Source organism: Ascaphus truei, chromosome 2 (genome assembly GCF_040206685.1).
Source record: "Ascaphus truei isolate aAscTru1 chromosome 2, aAscTru1.hap1, whole genome shotgun sequence".
NCBI lineage: Eukaryota > Metazoa > Chordata > Amphibia > Anura > Ascaphidae > Ascaphus > Ascaphus truei.
In genome coordinates, this window is record NC_134484.1 from 74120770 (window position 1) to 74137038 (window position 16269).

The window sequence follows — 16269 nt, forward strand, 5'->3', positions numbered from 1 at the left end:
GTGAACCCACTTAGGATCTGCTGCTTATTGAGCCAAAAAGACACACATTAATTTCAATTACACAATGTGTCAAACTTACAATGTGCAGGATATTGGTTTTATGCAAAGCACGGATAAACTTCTAGAATGTGCAGAAAAACTTTAATTTCAACTTGAATGTTGAAGCATTCGTTTTCATATGGCTATAGATTGCAATCACAAAGAGCATGGCGGGAAAAGGCTGCTGATGTGGCTGTTTTGCAAAGGTCAGAAGATTAAGAAAAGGTAAACACAGGGTGTGACTGTACAATCCCTCTCAACAAACCTCTGACGTTAACCCCAGCAGCCAGCACCACAGGATAAAATATCACAGTACGAACCTCAGTAGCATAAAAAATGATCGCAAATGGTCTGCGTACAATCACATGTAGCCAGGTCCCCCTTTCCCTCCCTTACCTCTGAAGCTGGAGCGGAGATGGGGGAGGCTACGGCTGCTCAGCGGTGCGGGGGGTGCCACCAGGAGGGCGGACCCGCCGGGAGTCGGGAGAGCTGCGCCGGCGTTCAGGAGCTCCTCGGCGGGTCGCTGGTAAAGGCGCTGCCATCTTTGACTGCTGACAAGACATAAATAGGCAGGCAAGACCAATCAGGAACCAGCAGATGATGACCTCACACATACTGTAAGCCACCAGCCGATAGGATAGTGCTGGATTGGCTGCAGGTGTAACAGTCTTCAGATGCTACTAGTCTTCGTTTCAGGGCAGGCGCATTGTTAGACAGAATAGGCGCTGTGGTGATGCGGCGGGAGCGCGCCTCCACGGACGGAGCATCGCGTTGTGCGCACACACAGATAGCGGTCCGCGAGCACCAGAGGTACCACCGCGATGCTCCGTCCGTGGACACGTGCTCCCGCCGCATCACCTACTCTATCTAACAATGCGCCCGCCCTGAAATGAAGACCTGTACCACTAATGGCTGTACACAGACCCTTGTGGCACCACCTCTTCTGTCATTCAGAGTCAGCATGAGGGGGGGTCAAAGCCCTAGGATAGCCTGCCACAGCCTGTAACTACAAAGGACTTACGTGACAGGAGGCAGAGAGGCAGTCTGAACCAGCCATGGCTACACATGTATGACACTATCCAAGCTTAGCCTCTAACTCCACCCCCTAATGTAATTTTATTCTTCTTGTAAAGAAAGATGCCGCACAACACGTCCAAATCTGTTTTATGTTTTTATAAGCAGTGGTGCAGCTACAATTTTTGGGCCCCCTGCAAAGATTTTAAAATAGCACTCTAAACAAAAACACAAAATAAATGTAGTTTCTACCCATGTCAGCGGCCTTGCGAGCACACACCCTCCAAACACCTTGCTCTCAGCTCCCCCTCTCATCCTCACAGTTCCCCCCTCTCATTCTCACAGCCTCCTACTGTCCCCCGTGTCTCACTACCTTTGTTAGGCAGCAGCCAGGGTGAATGAGAGCGTGCTGGCACTTGAGCTCGGTGCTCATTTTGCTCTGGCGATTTGTGTCCTGTTAGTTGCGCGTGTGCGGGGGTGGGGGGGGGAGGGGTGTCATGTCAGGGGGCACGGCCGTGATGTCACGGAGCTGGTTCGACCCTCATTGGGCGAACTGCTCACGTGACGCATCAGCGAGCAGCAAAATCAAATTTGACTGTCTCGGAAAGCAGCAAGCTCACGGGCATGCACCTGCACCCTGGACAAGCGTATTCAGAATAACCACTCTGATCACGCTAAACATGAGTTTCGCATCACACTTCCTCTCTCCCCCCTCACTCACTCTTCCCCACATCTCTCCCTCACAACCCCGGTAGTCACTCAATTTCCCCCCAAACACAATTCCTCTCTTCCCACCCACACATACTAATGTATGTGATCACTGATGAAGCCAAACCAGGCGAAACTAGTTTGATGTGGACATCCCCTTTTTGGTCTTTTGGAGCCACCAAACCTGTGGAGTCTGTGGATCAGCTAACCAACACTGACAAACAGCAGGGAGCTCTGCACACGGAGAGGCACAACAGACTGTGCACGAATCTGAGAAAGCCTCCCATCCCCGTGGACCCAGGCAGACAAGTCAGGAGTTGAGAAACAGTGACTGAAAAGCAGCTCCAGCAAGGAAGTTTTTAAAGGACATTTGCAGCAATAGAAACCACCACAATCCATGTGGTTGGTCGTTTGAAGAAAAGAGCAATAAGACCACGCGCTGGAGGACAACTTTATTTTCTACCAATCTTATATAAGGAGGAGTTTGAATTACCTCCTGGGACACCAGCTGCGGGACTTTATTTATTGCACCTCATTAATAGGACTAGCGCCACTTTTATTTTTTCTTTACACATACTGTACTAAACCCCCCTCCACCCTTCACACACACTCAATCACAACCCACACCCAATCATAACACAAACCTGGAGTGGGGTAGGCATGCTTCGGTCCGGTGAGCTGCTGCAGACTGGGGCAGGGAAACAGGCAGGGGGAGGCGGGATTGTCTGTGTGCAGGGAAGGTCCTGCCCCAGCATCAAGCAGAGAGCAGCAGCCATAGCCGCAAGGAATTTGATTCTGACCTCAGGCCCAACTTCCAGCACCATTTAGCCGGGTCTCCTGTGCTCTCTGGCCCCCCAAATTGTGAAGTTTAGCAGAACGGTAGTTACGCCACTGCTTATAAGTATCCCTTTGGAATTAATTATACGACTAATATTTGTCCTATTTCTTTGCATACAGTATATATCTTTTTCTAAGGTAGTGTAATTCTTCTTTTTTATTTTTTATTTTGATAAAGTATATTTGGTGAAGATATTGAGAAATTTCATAAATAGGATTTTATCTATAGGTGTGATAATTCATCTGTGATTAGCCATTTGTAAGCTATAAATATTATTGTATTGTATGTATTTATTTATATAGCGCCATTAATGTACATAGCGCTTCACAGTAGTAACACGTGTGGTAATCAAATAAATAACAGAGCATGGGAATAAGTGCTTTAGACATAAAAGTAACATTAAGGAAGAGGAGTCCCTGCCCGAGGAGCTTACAGTCTAATTGTTAGGTAGGGAGAACGTACAGAGACAGTAGGAGGGAGTTCTGGTAAGTGCATCTGTAGGGGGCCAAGCTTTATGTATCATGTGTTCAGAATATACACAGTGCTATTCATATGCTTCTTTAAGCAAGTGTGTCTTAAGGTGGGTCTTAAAGATGGATAGAGAGGGTGCTAGTCGGGTATTGAGGGGAAGGGCATTCCAGAGGTGTGGGGCAGTCAGTGAAAAGGGTTTAAGGCGGGAGAGGGCTTTAGATACAAAGGGGGTAGAAAGAAGACATCCTTGAGAAGAACGCAAGAGTCTGGATGGTGCATAGCGAGAAATTAGGGATGAGATGTAAGGAGGGGCAGAAGAGTGTAAAGCTTTAGAAGTGAGGAGAAGAATGGAGTGTGAGATGCGGGATTTGATCGGAAGCCAGGAGAGGGATTTCATGAGGGGAGATGCTGAGACAGATCTAGGAAAGAGTAGAGTGATTCTGGCAGCAGCGTTTAGGATAGATTGTAGGGGAGACAGGTGAGACAGGTGAGAGGCAGGAAGGCCGGACAGCAGGAGGTTACAGTAATCAAGACGGGAGAGAATGAGAGTTTTAGCAGTCGAGCAGAGAAAAGGGCGTATCTTTGTTATATTGCGGAGGAAAAAGCGACAGGTTTTAGAAATGTTTTGAATGTGAGGGGCGAATGTGAGCGAGGAGTCGAGTGTGACCCCTAGGCAGCGTGCTTGGGCTACTGGGTGCCTGGGCTAGAGGGAGAAGAGGCGGTCAACAGAGACACATCCTCCTCTAAGACAGTGGAAAAAGAGTCAAGGAAGGCAGGAGGAGAGTTAGGAAGAGGTGTAGGATGGGAGGAAGAAACAGAGGGGATGTTCTGACGTATGGATTCCACCTTTTCCTTAAATTAGTCAGCAAAGTCCTGAGCGGAGATGGAGGAAGGAGAGGCAGCTGAGGGTGGTTTGAGTAGAGTATCAAAGACAGAGAACAGTTGGCGTGGGTTAGACTTGTGCATGTTGATTAGTGAAGAAAAGTAGGCTTGTTTAGCTTGCGAGAGGGCAGAGTTGAAACAGGATAGCATAAATTTGTAGTGAAGGAAGTCTGCGAGAGAATGAGATTTCCTCCAGAGGCGTTCAGAGGAATGAGTGGAGGAACGCAGCATGCGCGTGTGGGAATTTAGCCAGGGTCTAGGGTTAGAAGGGCGAGGGCAGCAGAGAGAAAGCGGGGCATGTAAATCAAGAGAGGAGGACAAGGCAGAGTTGAAGTTCCTGACCAGGTTGTCAGGGTCTGTAGCAGAACTGAGAGAGGAGAGGGAGGAGCGTAAAGTGGACTCAAAGTTAGGTAAGTGAATAGAGAACAGGTTTCTGCAAAACCGGGGGGTAGATGGGCGCGCCCGGCGCTGAGCAGAGGAGTCGCCGAGGGGAGTGATCCCGCGACGGCGGCAGGGGCGAGGAGCCGTGGAGGACGGTATGGCAGGATTGTTTTGTGGGTCCAGGGGCTCCCTGCGGAGAGGGGGTGCTCTGTGTGGGAAGCGAGGAGAACGCCGATTCCTGACATGGCTGCAGTCCACTGTTGAAGGCCAAAAGAAGAGGTTAGAGAAAGAAAGCGGGAAGCCCAAGGGAGAGAGGGGTCATCAATGTGGCAATTGAGGTCCCCAAGGAGAAAAACAGGGGAGTTTGAGGAGAGAAAGAAAGAGAGCCAGGATTCAAAGTGAGAGAGAAAGGCAGAAGGGGGATGAGTAGAGGTAGGTGGGCGATAGATGACCGCCACATGGACAGGGAGAGGAGAGAAGATCTGGACAGTGTGAGCCTCAAAGGAGGGAAAAGCAAGAGATGGAGGAATAAGAAGGGTTCTGTAACGGCAGAGAGAGAAGAGCAGGAGCCCCACGCCTCCACCCCTGCCATCAGGGCGCGGAGTGTGGGAGAAAGGCCACCATAGGAGAGGGTAGCTTCCAGAGCAGAGTCAGACTGAGTGAGCCAGGTTATAGCAAATCGGAGCAGAGAGTGAGAGAGAAAAAAGTCATGTACAGAGAGGAACTTGTTAGAAAGGGAGCGAGCATTCCAAAGGGCACAGGAGAAAAGGAGAGAGGAGGGAGGGTGACAGGGGATGGGTATGAGGTTGGAGGGGTTGATACCAGAAGAAGTAGAGGTTGCAATTGGCAGGCGAGGACGAGCGCATGTAGGAATAAGGCAGGGACCGGGATTGGGAGAGATATCCCCAGAAGCAAGGAGGAGAAGCATGGATAGAAAGAGAATGTGTGAGGATAATTTGTAGGGATGTGCTTTATTGCTGGCAATATAGCTGTGTGGTGTCAGAAGGCGCAGGTAAGAAAGGAGTTCATGTGAACAGAGAAGTGGTGAAGGAAGGAGAGATGGAGATATATGAATAGAGTTAGAGACATAATGAGGCTGGTAAAAAGAAGTGCATAATTTGAGAAGTGAAGTCACAGCAAATATAAATGGTAAAGGCAGCATCACAGCAGTAATGATGCAGTCTGGTATTGATGATATCCTCCTTTCCAGCGTAGTTCAAATGCAGGAATCAGGGCCAGGTGGGGGTGTCCACTTCCTCACTTCTTTTGAACTTCCTTTTAAACTTCAGTTGTTCAGTAGTCCTGCCACTTATAATGGGCCACTTGGACATGGGCTGCAGTATATATATATAAAGTATATTATTAAGATTGAATTACTTATAGTCACTTATTATTCCCCTTTGCCACCAATGTTTTGCTTTATAGATGAAGTAGGGGGTGTGACAGAAACCAGGGGATGGTAATAAATTCCGTATATAGGGCTCCCAGGATACTAGACAGTTTCTATCCTGTTTGGCCTGGGAGTGCAGCCTTATAATACATACACTCCATCCCACAGTTTGGCAAGCGCTGGAACTGAGGGATGAGAGATCCAGACCAGAGTTTGTCTGCTGCCTGATTTCTGTCACCTGTCATGCTAATTAAGAATCAGGTATGAAAGACTGATTTCCTGTTTGCTCTGGTCTCCCCACAAGAGCCAGGAGGCTGGAAGGCTGCTGAACTACAGAGGGGAGAAGCCTCTTCCCCAAACAGGTTCAATCTTTCTGTTCATTTGTGTAAGACTGCAAAAGTACCGTGTTTTGATGTTGGAAGTGGAAAAGCCACTTCCAACCCTGAGTCAGGGATATCTAAGTTAAGTTATCGCTCAGGTGAGCAGCTTTTGTTTTGATCTGTTTTCTGTTGTATGCACTGTGGCAGTCTCAGTGCCTGGGACTGAATAAACCAGGCATAGCCTGTTTAAAGGAACAGTACGTGACGCCTCATCATTTAACCTACCCTAAAAGACCGTGTTCTAAACAGTCCCGGACAAACGACGGAGCCCCAGAGTAAGCCGTTTGTCACATATGGTGGAGAATGCGGGCAGAGCACTAGGGGGTCTGCGGGTTAAAGAACTTTGAAAGAAAAAAAAAAAAAAAAAAGTTTTTTTTTTCATCCTCTGCAAACAAGATGGAAGACGTGGTGGGTGCGCTGGTACGCAATGTCGCTGCCCAGAAAGACGCGAATGAAACCCAGCAACAGCTGTTAATAGCCCAGCAAGAAACTAATGCAAACCAGCAGCAGACGAATGCAGCCCAGCAACAGCTGCTAATAGCCCAGCAAGAGATTAATGCAAACCAGCAACAGGCGAATGCAAACCAGCAACAGGCGAATGCAAACCAGCAACAGACGAATGAAGCCCTGCAAAACGCGAATGCAAACCAGCAAGAGACAAACCGCTTGCTGAGAGAGGAGCAACAGCGGTTCGCTCAGGGCTTACAGCAGGAACTCGAGATCCTGAGGGGGACTATCAGTAACCTTCCACTGGCAGCGGCAGCCCCAGTTCTGAAAATGACCAGGGCAAGCCACTACCTTCAGAAGATGGGACCCTCGGATGATGTGGAAGCCTATCTTCTCACGTTTGAACGCACGGCACAGAGAGAGGGATGGCCAGAAGCTGAGTGGGCTGGTCTAATAGCACCCTTCCTAAGCGGCGAACCCCAGAAGGCTTACTTTGATCTAGAGCCAGCCGAAGCTAACGTCTATGCAAAATTGAAGTTCGAGATCCTCGCCCGCCTCGGCGTAACCACGGCTGTTCGCGCCCAAAGGTTTCACGCATGGTCCTTCACGATGGATAAAGCCACCCGAAGCCAGATGTATGACCTCATCCACCTCGCCCGGAAGTGGCTACAACCCGAGATCAACTCAGCCAGCCACATCGTGGAACGGTTGGTCATGGACCAGTTCTTGAGGAAACTTCCCTCTGCCTTACGCCGTTGGGTCAGTCGGAGTGACCCCCACAATGCGGATGAGCTTGTGGCCCTCGTAGAAAGGTACAATACAGCAGAAGAGCACCCGCAACCCACAGTCGTGGAGCAACCCCACTACCCGAGGTTCCAGGACTCTTCCAGAGACGGTAAAAGGGTACCGGGGTTAAGGGGCGCTGAAGAGCGGCGACCACCTTCACGCAGCACCAGCAACAGTGGTTCGCACACTAAGGGCAATAGCCAACATGGGGAGCCGGGAAAAGTCTCTAAGTGGGACACAGACTATGTACCTAAATGTGTAAATTGTCATGAGAGGGGCCACACAGCAAAAATCTGCCCACTAAATGATGAGCCCATGCAATGCAACAGCGTGGAACCTTATTCGCTGTTGTCCCAATGTATGGGCCCTAGCCCAGAGGACCCCTTGAATAACCATCTGTGGGCATTTGTAAAGGTTAATGGTAAGAGGGTTCGGGCACTTCTTGACTCTGGGAGCATGGTCACACTAGTGTCCGAATACCTCTTGCCCATTAAGAAGAAACAGGGAAACAGTTCACAAAGAGTGGCAATTTGTTGTATACATGGGGATAATCATGAATATTCCACTGTTGATGTTTTTTTTGAAACAGAGTTTGGTTCTTTAGAGTTCAAGGTGGGTATTGTACCCAAACTGGCACATGATGTGTTAATAGGGACCGACTTTCCCCATTTTCTAAAAATGTGGTCCCCCGCTCAGAATAGCGCCCAGAGTTCAATAGCGGACCATAACGAAGTATTAGAAGAAACAAATCCTTTCCCTTTTTCAGAAATGGAGGTTGAGGGGGAAAAGGAGGAGTGCTGTAAAATTCCCTTCCCCATCACTACTTTGGTAGGGAATACCCCAAATCAAGATGTTGAGCAGACACTTACCACCCCAGAACCGGATAAGACCCTCGCTGACCTAGAGGTCAGTCCTGGGAGTTTTAAGAAAGCCCAGTGGGAGGACCCCACATTAGCGGTAGCAAGGGGAAATATACGGGACCAGAATAGTACTCCTGGCCAACCAGATAGGTCACTTGCTTACCCCTACTTCGAGGTAGAGAACGACCTAGTATATCGGGTTGATAAAAGGAAATCAGTTACAACTAAACAATTGTTGGTACCACGGACATTCCGTAACGTAGTATTACACCTCGCACATAGTCATCCATTGGGGGGACACCTAGGGGTGGAAAAGACAAAAGAAAAGGTTCTCCGAAGCTTCTATTGGCCTGGGGTTCTGGCAGAAATTACGAATTATTGTTCCTCATGCCCAGAATGTCAGATCACCGCCCCGTTCAAGGCGTACCGCAGCCCATTGGTACCCCTTCCCATAATAGAGGTACCATTTGACCGGATTGCTATGGATCTAGTAGGACCCCTAATAAAGTCTGCTAGGGGACATCAGCATATATTGGTAATATTAGATTATGCCACCCGATATCCGGAGGCAGTTCCCCTACGTAGCACCTCAGCTAAAAACATAGCAAAAGAGTTGGTAGTTCTGTTTTCCCGGGTCGGGATTCCTAAAGAGATTCTATCTGACCAGGGAACACCATTTATGTCCCAAGTAACAAAAGAGCTATGTAAACTCCTAAAAATCAAGCATCTCAGAACCTCAGTCTATCATCCACAAACAGATGGTTTAGTGGAAAGGTTCAATAAAACCTTAAAGAGCATGTTACGGCGGGCGGTTGATAAAGATGGGAAAAACTGGGATTGTTTGTTACCGTACCTGTTATTTGCCATTAGGGAAGTTCCCCAATCATCCACAGGCTTCTCCCCGTTTGAACTATTGTATGGCCGACACCCAAGGGGCTTACTGGATATAGCCAAAGAGACTTGGGAACACGAGGTTACCCCTTACAGAAGTGTAATAGAGCATGTTGCCCAGATGCAGGACCGCATTGCTGCAGTCCTACCCATAGTGAGGGAACACATGGAGAAAGCTCAAGAAGCACAGAGGAATACGTATAATAAGGGTGCTAGGGTCAGAATTTTTTTTCCAGGTGATAGGGTACTAGTTCTGGTTCCCACCGTGGAGAGTAAATTCCTTGCTAAATGGCATGGGCCATATGAGGTCTTGGAAAGAGTGGGAGAAGTAAATTATAAGGTAAGACAGCCAGGTAGGAGGAAACCTGAGCAAATTTACCATATAAACCTACTCAAGCCCTGGAAAGATAGAGAAGTCTTGTTAACCCTAGAACCCCCAGGTCCGTCAGAGAATCAAGAAACTGACCCAGAGGTTAGCATAGCTGAAACCCTGTCTGTTCATCAGAAACGAGAGGTTCAGAATTTAGTGAGAAGAAACAAAGAAATCTTCTCTATACGGCCAGGTAGAACTAGCGTAATTGAACATGACCTAGTCTCTGAACCGGGGGTCCGAGTTAACCTTAAACCGTACCGAATCCCAGAGGCCAAAAGAAAGGCTATAAGTTTAGAGGTTAAAAAAATGCTAAAACTAGGTGTAATTGAGGAATCCCAAAGTGGGTGGAACAGCCCTATAGTCTTAGTCCCAAAGCCAGATGGTACAACAAGGTTTTGTAATGACTACCGGAAACTAAACGCGGTGTCAAAATTTGATACTTATCCTATGCCCAGGGTAGATGAACTTGTAGAGAGACTGGGCAAAGCCCGATATCTCACAACCCTAGACCTAACAAAAGGGTACTGGCAGGTTCCCCTCACAGAAAGGGCAAAAGAAAAGACAGCCTTCTCAACCCCAGACGGCCTCTTTCAGTATAAGGTGTTGCCTTTTGGCTTACATGGAGCTCCCGCCACATTCCAAAGAATGATGGATAAAATTTTAAAACCACATGCTCGGTATGCTGCCGCCTACCTGGATGATGTGGTAATCCATAGTGAAGATTGGCAATCCCACCTTCCAAAGGTCCAAGCTGTGCTTGACGCAGTCCGGTCTGCTGGACTAACTGCTAACCCCGCTAAATGCACTATTGGTCTGGAGGAGGCCAAGTATCTGGGATATTCTATTGGCAGAGGTTTACTCAAACCCCAAACACTCAAAGTGGAGGCGATACAAAATTGGCCAAGGCCAGTTACAAAAAAAACAAGTAAGGACCTTTTTGGGGTTAATTGGGTACTATAGAAGGTTTATTCCCAATTTTGCAACTAAGGCAACCCCACTAACTGACCTCACAAAAGCAAGAGGACCGCTAATGGTAAAGTGGTCCCCCGAAACCGAACAGGCCTTTAGAAGCCTGAAAGAAGCTCTCTGTGCCCAACCAGTGTTGGTCACACCTGACTTCTCCAAAGAGTTCGTAGTCCAAACCGACGCATCTGAGGTAGGGCTGGGGGCGGTACTCTCCCAGGAGTCTCAAGGTGAGGAGCACCCCATCCTTTATTTAAGTAGGAAACTAAATCCCCAGGAGAAAAATTACTCCATAGTAGAGAAAGAGTGTCTCGCAATAAAGTGGGCTGTAGAGACGCTCAAATACTACCTGTTGGGGAGAAAATTCCGGTTGGTCACAGATCATGCACCCCTTACCTGGATGTGTCAAAACAGGGAAAAGAATGCTAGAGTGACCAGGTGGTTCCTAAGCCTACAACCCTTTAAATTTTCTGTGGAACACAGGTCAGGGCACAAACATGGCAATGCTGACGGGTTGTCAAGAATGCACTCCCTAATATCCATGGTCGCTCATCCCTCGAGGTCTGAGCTGGGGGGGAGGATATGTGACAGAAACCAGGGGATGGTAATAAATTCCGTATATAGGGCTCCCAGGATACTAGACAGTTTCTATCCTGTTTGGCCTGGGAGTGCAGCCTTATAATACATACACTCCATCCCACAGTTTGGCAAGCGCTGGAACTGAGGGATGAGAGATCCAGACCAGAGTTTGTCTGCTGCCTGATTTCTGTCACCTGTCATGCTAATTAAGAATCAGGTATGAAAGACTGATTTCCTGTTTGCTCTGGTCTCCCCACAAGAGCCAGGAGGCTGGAAGGCTGCTGAACTACAGAGGGGAGAAGCCTCTTCCCCAAACAGGTTCAATCTTTCTGTTCATTTGTGTAAGACTGCAAAAGTACCGTGTTTTGATGTTGGAAGTGGAAAAGCCACTTCCAACCCTGAGTCAGGGATATCTAAGTTAAGTTATCGCTCAGGTGAGCAGCTTTTGTTTTGATCTGTTTTCTGTTGTATGCACTGTGGCAGTCTCAGTGCCTGGGACTGAATAAACCAGGCATAGCCTGTTTAAAGGAACAGTACGTGACGCCTCATCATTTAACCTACCCTAAAAGACCGTGTTCTAAACAGTCCCAGACAAACGACGGAGCCCCGGAGTAAGCCGTTTGTCACAGGGGATACACTGTTTTTGATTGATTTTCTTTATATTATGTCGTCTCCAGGGTGTTGTAAATTTTTATTACATTTATATGCTGCAGCTACTAGGTTTGTTACAGGGGTTTTAAGTTTTTAGATGTTATTGACATGTGTTCCATTGACTTTCCAGTTGGAATGCATGAACGTCACTGCGAGCAGGGAGAGGGAGCTCCGTTGCGCTGGAGTCTGCGCACCGTGTCTTCCCTGTGTCCCTGGGGAAGTGTCCCTATCTAGGGGCCTTCCCTGAAGCAACAAGCTTACTTTGATTTGGGGCCTAACTGGAACCTAAGGGGGTAATCTGGCCTAGTCTGAGTGCCACAGACACTCAGACCCTACCTTATTCTTCTGTCCTGGCTCCAACTGCTCCCTCGCGCTCCAAGCACGTCGAATGTATCTAACGGTTGCAAGGGAATCCTAGCAGCCCTATTAGCTGAGCTGCACCACCTGATCTGGCCGCCCCAGGGGATTCTGGGATATGTAGTTCACCTGCAGAGCATTACAGAAGATGACCACCGCACCTCAGAGTCCACTGCGCATTCGCGAGCTTCCTGCTCTCCACCGGGACGTCAGGACCCTTCTGCGCATGCGCGCCTATCCGCTAGCCAGGTGCACCGCGGAGACTCCAGCGCAACGGAGCTCCCTCTCCCTTCTCGCAGCTGTATTAGCCTCCTGTGCCGGGCCCGCCTGTCATTCCGGCAGCACCCAACACCTTCCTGCAGCAAGCCCGGCCGCTGACACAGCCTCCCCCTTCTTGCGCCATCGGGGGTGGGGGGTGGAGGGGCAGGGGGAAACGGCTACAAGTATATGAAATCACTTTATTGAAGCACGACTGTATTATTATTTTCTCTTTATATTCACCGGAGAAGCAGCATCATCAATCCAAGTTCCAGCGCCAAGGAGGACTATCTCTTTTCACATTTCATTCAAGTCATCTGGGCTGCAGGACTTTGGACTATACTTTTGTTGTATCGTATTCACCTAAGGGACTTTTTAAGTTGTGACATATTTTTTCTGCATAGCGCTAAGGTTGTGTTAATATTCTACATTGGAACGCATGGACGTCGCAACGCGATCACGTTGCTGTGTGGCCACACAGCGTCACTATTTGTATCCCTATAGGTTTTGCAGGAGACATTGGGTGAAATTGATTGCCATAATTTTCGTGGACCGGAAGTTGGATGATGTCATTTCCGCTGGGGCGGGTGTTAACACGGATCACTATTTAAGCTGCATTTATATGTAAGGATCTGAAAGGCCATTTCCAGGCCTGAAATTTTGTATTTTTGTTCCTTTAAATTAGAAGGATGGTCCCAGGGGGGCCTTTGGCGGAGCACTACCGAAGAGAAGGAGGGGGCTGCAACCAGTAGTGAATAAAATGATTTATTTGGTGGTCAAACAGAGGTACATAGTTACTTTGACGCGTTTCGGGACCTGCGTCCCTTTATCAAAAAGTAAATTCGCGTCTGCACGCATACCTGTTACATACTGAATCCCCCGCCCCCGGCAATGACGTCACGGAGCCAGAACTCGCGCGAGTTGGTCAGAGAGACCAACCCATTGGCGGAGAGAGCCACCAATGAGAGGCCTCGCCGAGAACTCGCCCCCCAGTGAGCCGTGGGATCGGGAGCTGCCTCCAACTGACATGCATGAAGAAAATTGTACATAACACAATGTGAAATTTAGTAAAAACGAGTGTAGCATAGCATTTGAATTTCACCACAACATGCTGCAACAATTGGGGTGAATATTTGTTTAAGAGAGCAGGGATGCTGTAACTCCTGAGTGCTGTGTTTTCTTTTGTTTTACCGCCCCTGGACACGTCACAAGGATTAACTCTGCGGCGGATCCCATAGAGAAGCCTGGACCCACCGCGACTGTGACAGACACTGTCCCCAGCGCCGCCACTACTCCAGGTTTGACCCGGAGACTACAGGTGTTGGGCACTAACCTCGGGGCTATGGGTCCAGCTTCTTAATCTCTGGGTGGCGGCGTGTCCGGCATTCTCCTGCATGTCCTCTTGCAACTCCAGTAAACATGGCTGCACAGCGTTAAATTACGCCGTGTTGTCATGACAACGGGATGCTACGTCACAGCGCTACGCGTCATTACGTTGCCATGGCAACGTGACGTCGCATAGCGCTGTTTCATCACGTAGCGTCCCGGTGTCATGGAAACGCGGCGTCAACAGTTATGTTTACTGGAGTTGGAGGGGGAGACACAGGAGAATGCCGGGAGACGCTGCCGCACCACGCCGCTGCAGGTCAGATAATTGATTTTTTATTTTTACTCCGGGTTGGCCTTTAGAAGATGGCGACCCTGCCAGTGCTGCATTTTTCTTGTTCATCTGCACGAAGTCTTGCTACAGTACATCTGTATGGTGCAGATTTCCCCACAATTACATCACTTCTGCCTTGATATGTACACTCCCATTGAGCAGGTACAAAATCTCGCTGCTACCATCACCCGCTCCCTGCAGTGGAAAATGATCAATGTAATTTCTCAGTTTTTTTTTTTTTTTACATGAACAAAACACTTTAATGAGTTACTTCATCCCCCTTTGAAAGGATTTTAGCTGGTAACTGAAAAGGCCAAACTTTCATTGACCACCTCAGCGAGATGTATTCCTTTTTTTTCTGTTGGCAGAAGAATGATTGAGGTTGCAGCCACTAAAACCTGCCACGTGTACAGTTTTAACAGAGGAGTGAAGAGGGTTAATGGGGAAGTGAGGCAAAGCTGAGCCCCCGCCCTCTGCAGGAGTACAGAGCTCAGTGTGGTGTGGAAGCAGCAGCTGAAGGAGGAGGAGCAGACACAGAAACTAGGTAGGCACCAGGCCTTTAGGAAGCAAAAGTGGGGGCCAGAGGAGACGTGCGTGAAACAGATGCAGAGGTGCAAGCAATGAGGCAGGGATAAATCCCCCCGACTTCTGTATAGTCTGCCTGACATGTATCCCCAACTTGTGCAATGAAGCTGAGTGACCTCTGCAGCTCAGTGAAATTGTAACAGTATTTAAAGCTATATGTTGACTTCTCCGTTGTGTGCAGGAAGCAGCGCGATCTCCCCAGTGCTGCAGCTGAAACAGTTTGATGGTGTGGGGGTTGAGGGGAGGGTGGTGGAAATTATAACTACTAAGCTGTGGAGGAGAGGCAGCTAGCTGCATTCCTTCATATCAGGAACGCAGCTCTTCCTCCTTCCCTGGGGTACATTGTGTGACTGCCCTAAGATGGATATGTAAATGTCTGCGTTATGCAGATGCAGGAAAATAAACTTGGTGGGGGTGTTTGCACTCAAATGGTTAATACAATAGAGCCACGATTTCCAAAATTGTGCACTTTATTGCATGACCACACGATAACGGGTACAATAAGGACTATAAAATGTTACTGGCATATTATGCAAATGCTATTGTGCCCATAGCTTCGACTCTCAGGTTTTAGACATTTGGGGGTGTATATAAAATCGCTGCTTTGTCCTAAAAGTAAATATTTTTGTTTTGATATTTTGTCACTAAATATAAAGGATTAAATAATTAGTATACCATTAGAAATAATATCTAATGCAATAGATTTAAATACACCTTCGTTTTCTGAGTGTGCACAATAGCCATCCTAAAGCGTCCTAAAACATTGTCAATTAGATCCATTTAAAAACATAAAATAAGAATTTATTTCCACTGAACTTAGGTCGATCATTTATTTATGTACCTATTGTATATGAATTAAAATGGCAAAAAAATTATATAGCTGTGTTAAAGTTTAAAGCCCACAACTTTACAAGAAGGTATGTTGCAGTATAAGCATGGGAAGAATCACAGTAGAAAGTAAAAGGAGTTTCAAAAGTCTTTAAAAGACACAATTTGGCATCTTTAAAATTAATCCGGGGGGTGCAGTTTTAATCCTTTTGGTGCCCTAGTCACTTTGTCAGTGGTAGTGGCACTCGGAAGCTTTGTCATACGTTCCCATGGAGTCTAGGATGCGATCTGCACAATGATGAGGTGGAGGACTGCAAAATGTCCCCCACGCTCACGTGACCGTTATTGAAAGTGGTCATGTGACCGCAACATGCCGGAGGGGGCCATGGCACTCAGGTGCAGCGAACCCCTCCGGCACTCGAGTGGTTAATCACAGGTCCCGTGTCTTACTTTTTTTTCTTCTTGCAAAAGAGAGAACAACAGTAGCACCAGCACAATTGAGAATCGGAGAATAATCCCTTGGGGCTTAGACACATTATTAGCCTGTGCAAATCAGTCTAAAAATGGATAAATAAAAATAAACAGTGGTAAAACATAGGTGTAGCCTCTTTTCCCTATGTGTTTGAGAACTACGTGTGCTGACTTTACCTGTGGCTCACAGAAGGCTTAAGCCTCCACCGCTGGGAGCCTGGGGTGAGTTTTCGCCCTTCTCGGTAGAGCGCCTCCACCTGGGAGGGATCCTAGCGCTACAGGATAGCCGCACACAGGATCCAATACAGTGATAGTAACACACATGCACACAGGTATAATACAACTGTTTATTATCACACTAATAACAATACAGTAGTACCCCCAACACAACGTCTCCCACAATGCAATGACCCAACACACTGTTCACCACCCCCGGTAAGGTTCCCCCAAAGTACTG

At 48.0% G+C, this 16269-nt stretch overlaps 1 protein-coding gene across 1 annotated transcript in view; it reads left to right on the forward strand.

The window, feature by feature from the left end:
• The first annotated feature begins 14358 nt into the window (after positions 1 to 14358).
• The window catches only part of TRIQK (triple QxxK/R motif containing), a 143045-nt gene continuing 141134 nt past the window's right edge, over positions 14359 to 16269 (forward strand). Inside the window, exon 1 of the mRNA XM_075582753.1 lies at positions 14359 to 14472. The gene's annotated coding sequence lies outside the window, so the exon portion shown is untranslated. The remainder of the gene's footprint in view (positions 14473 to 16269) is intronic.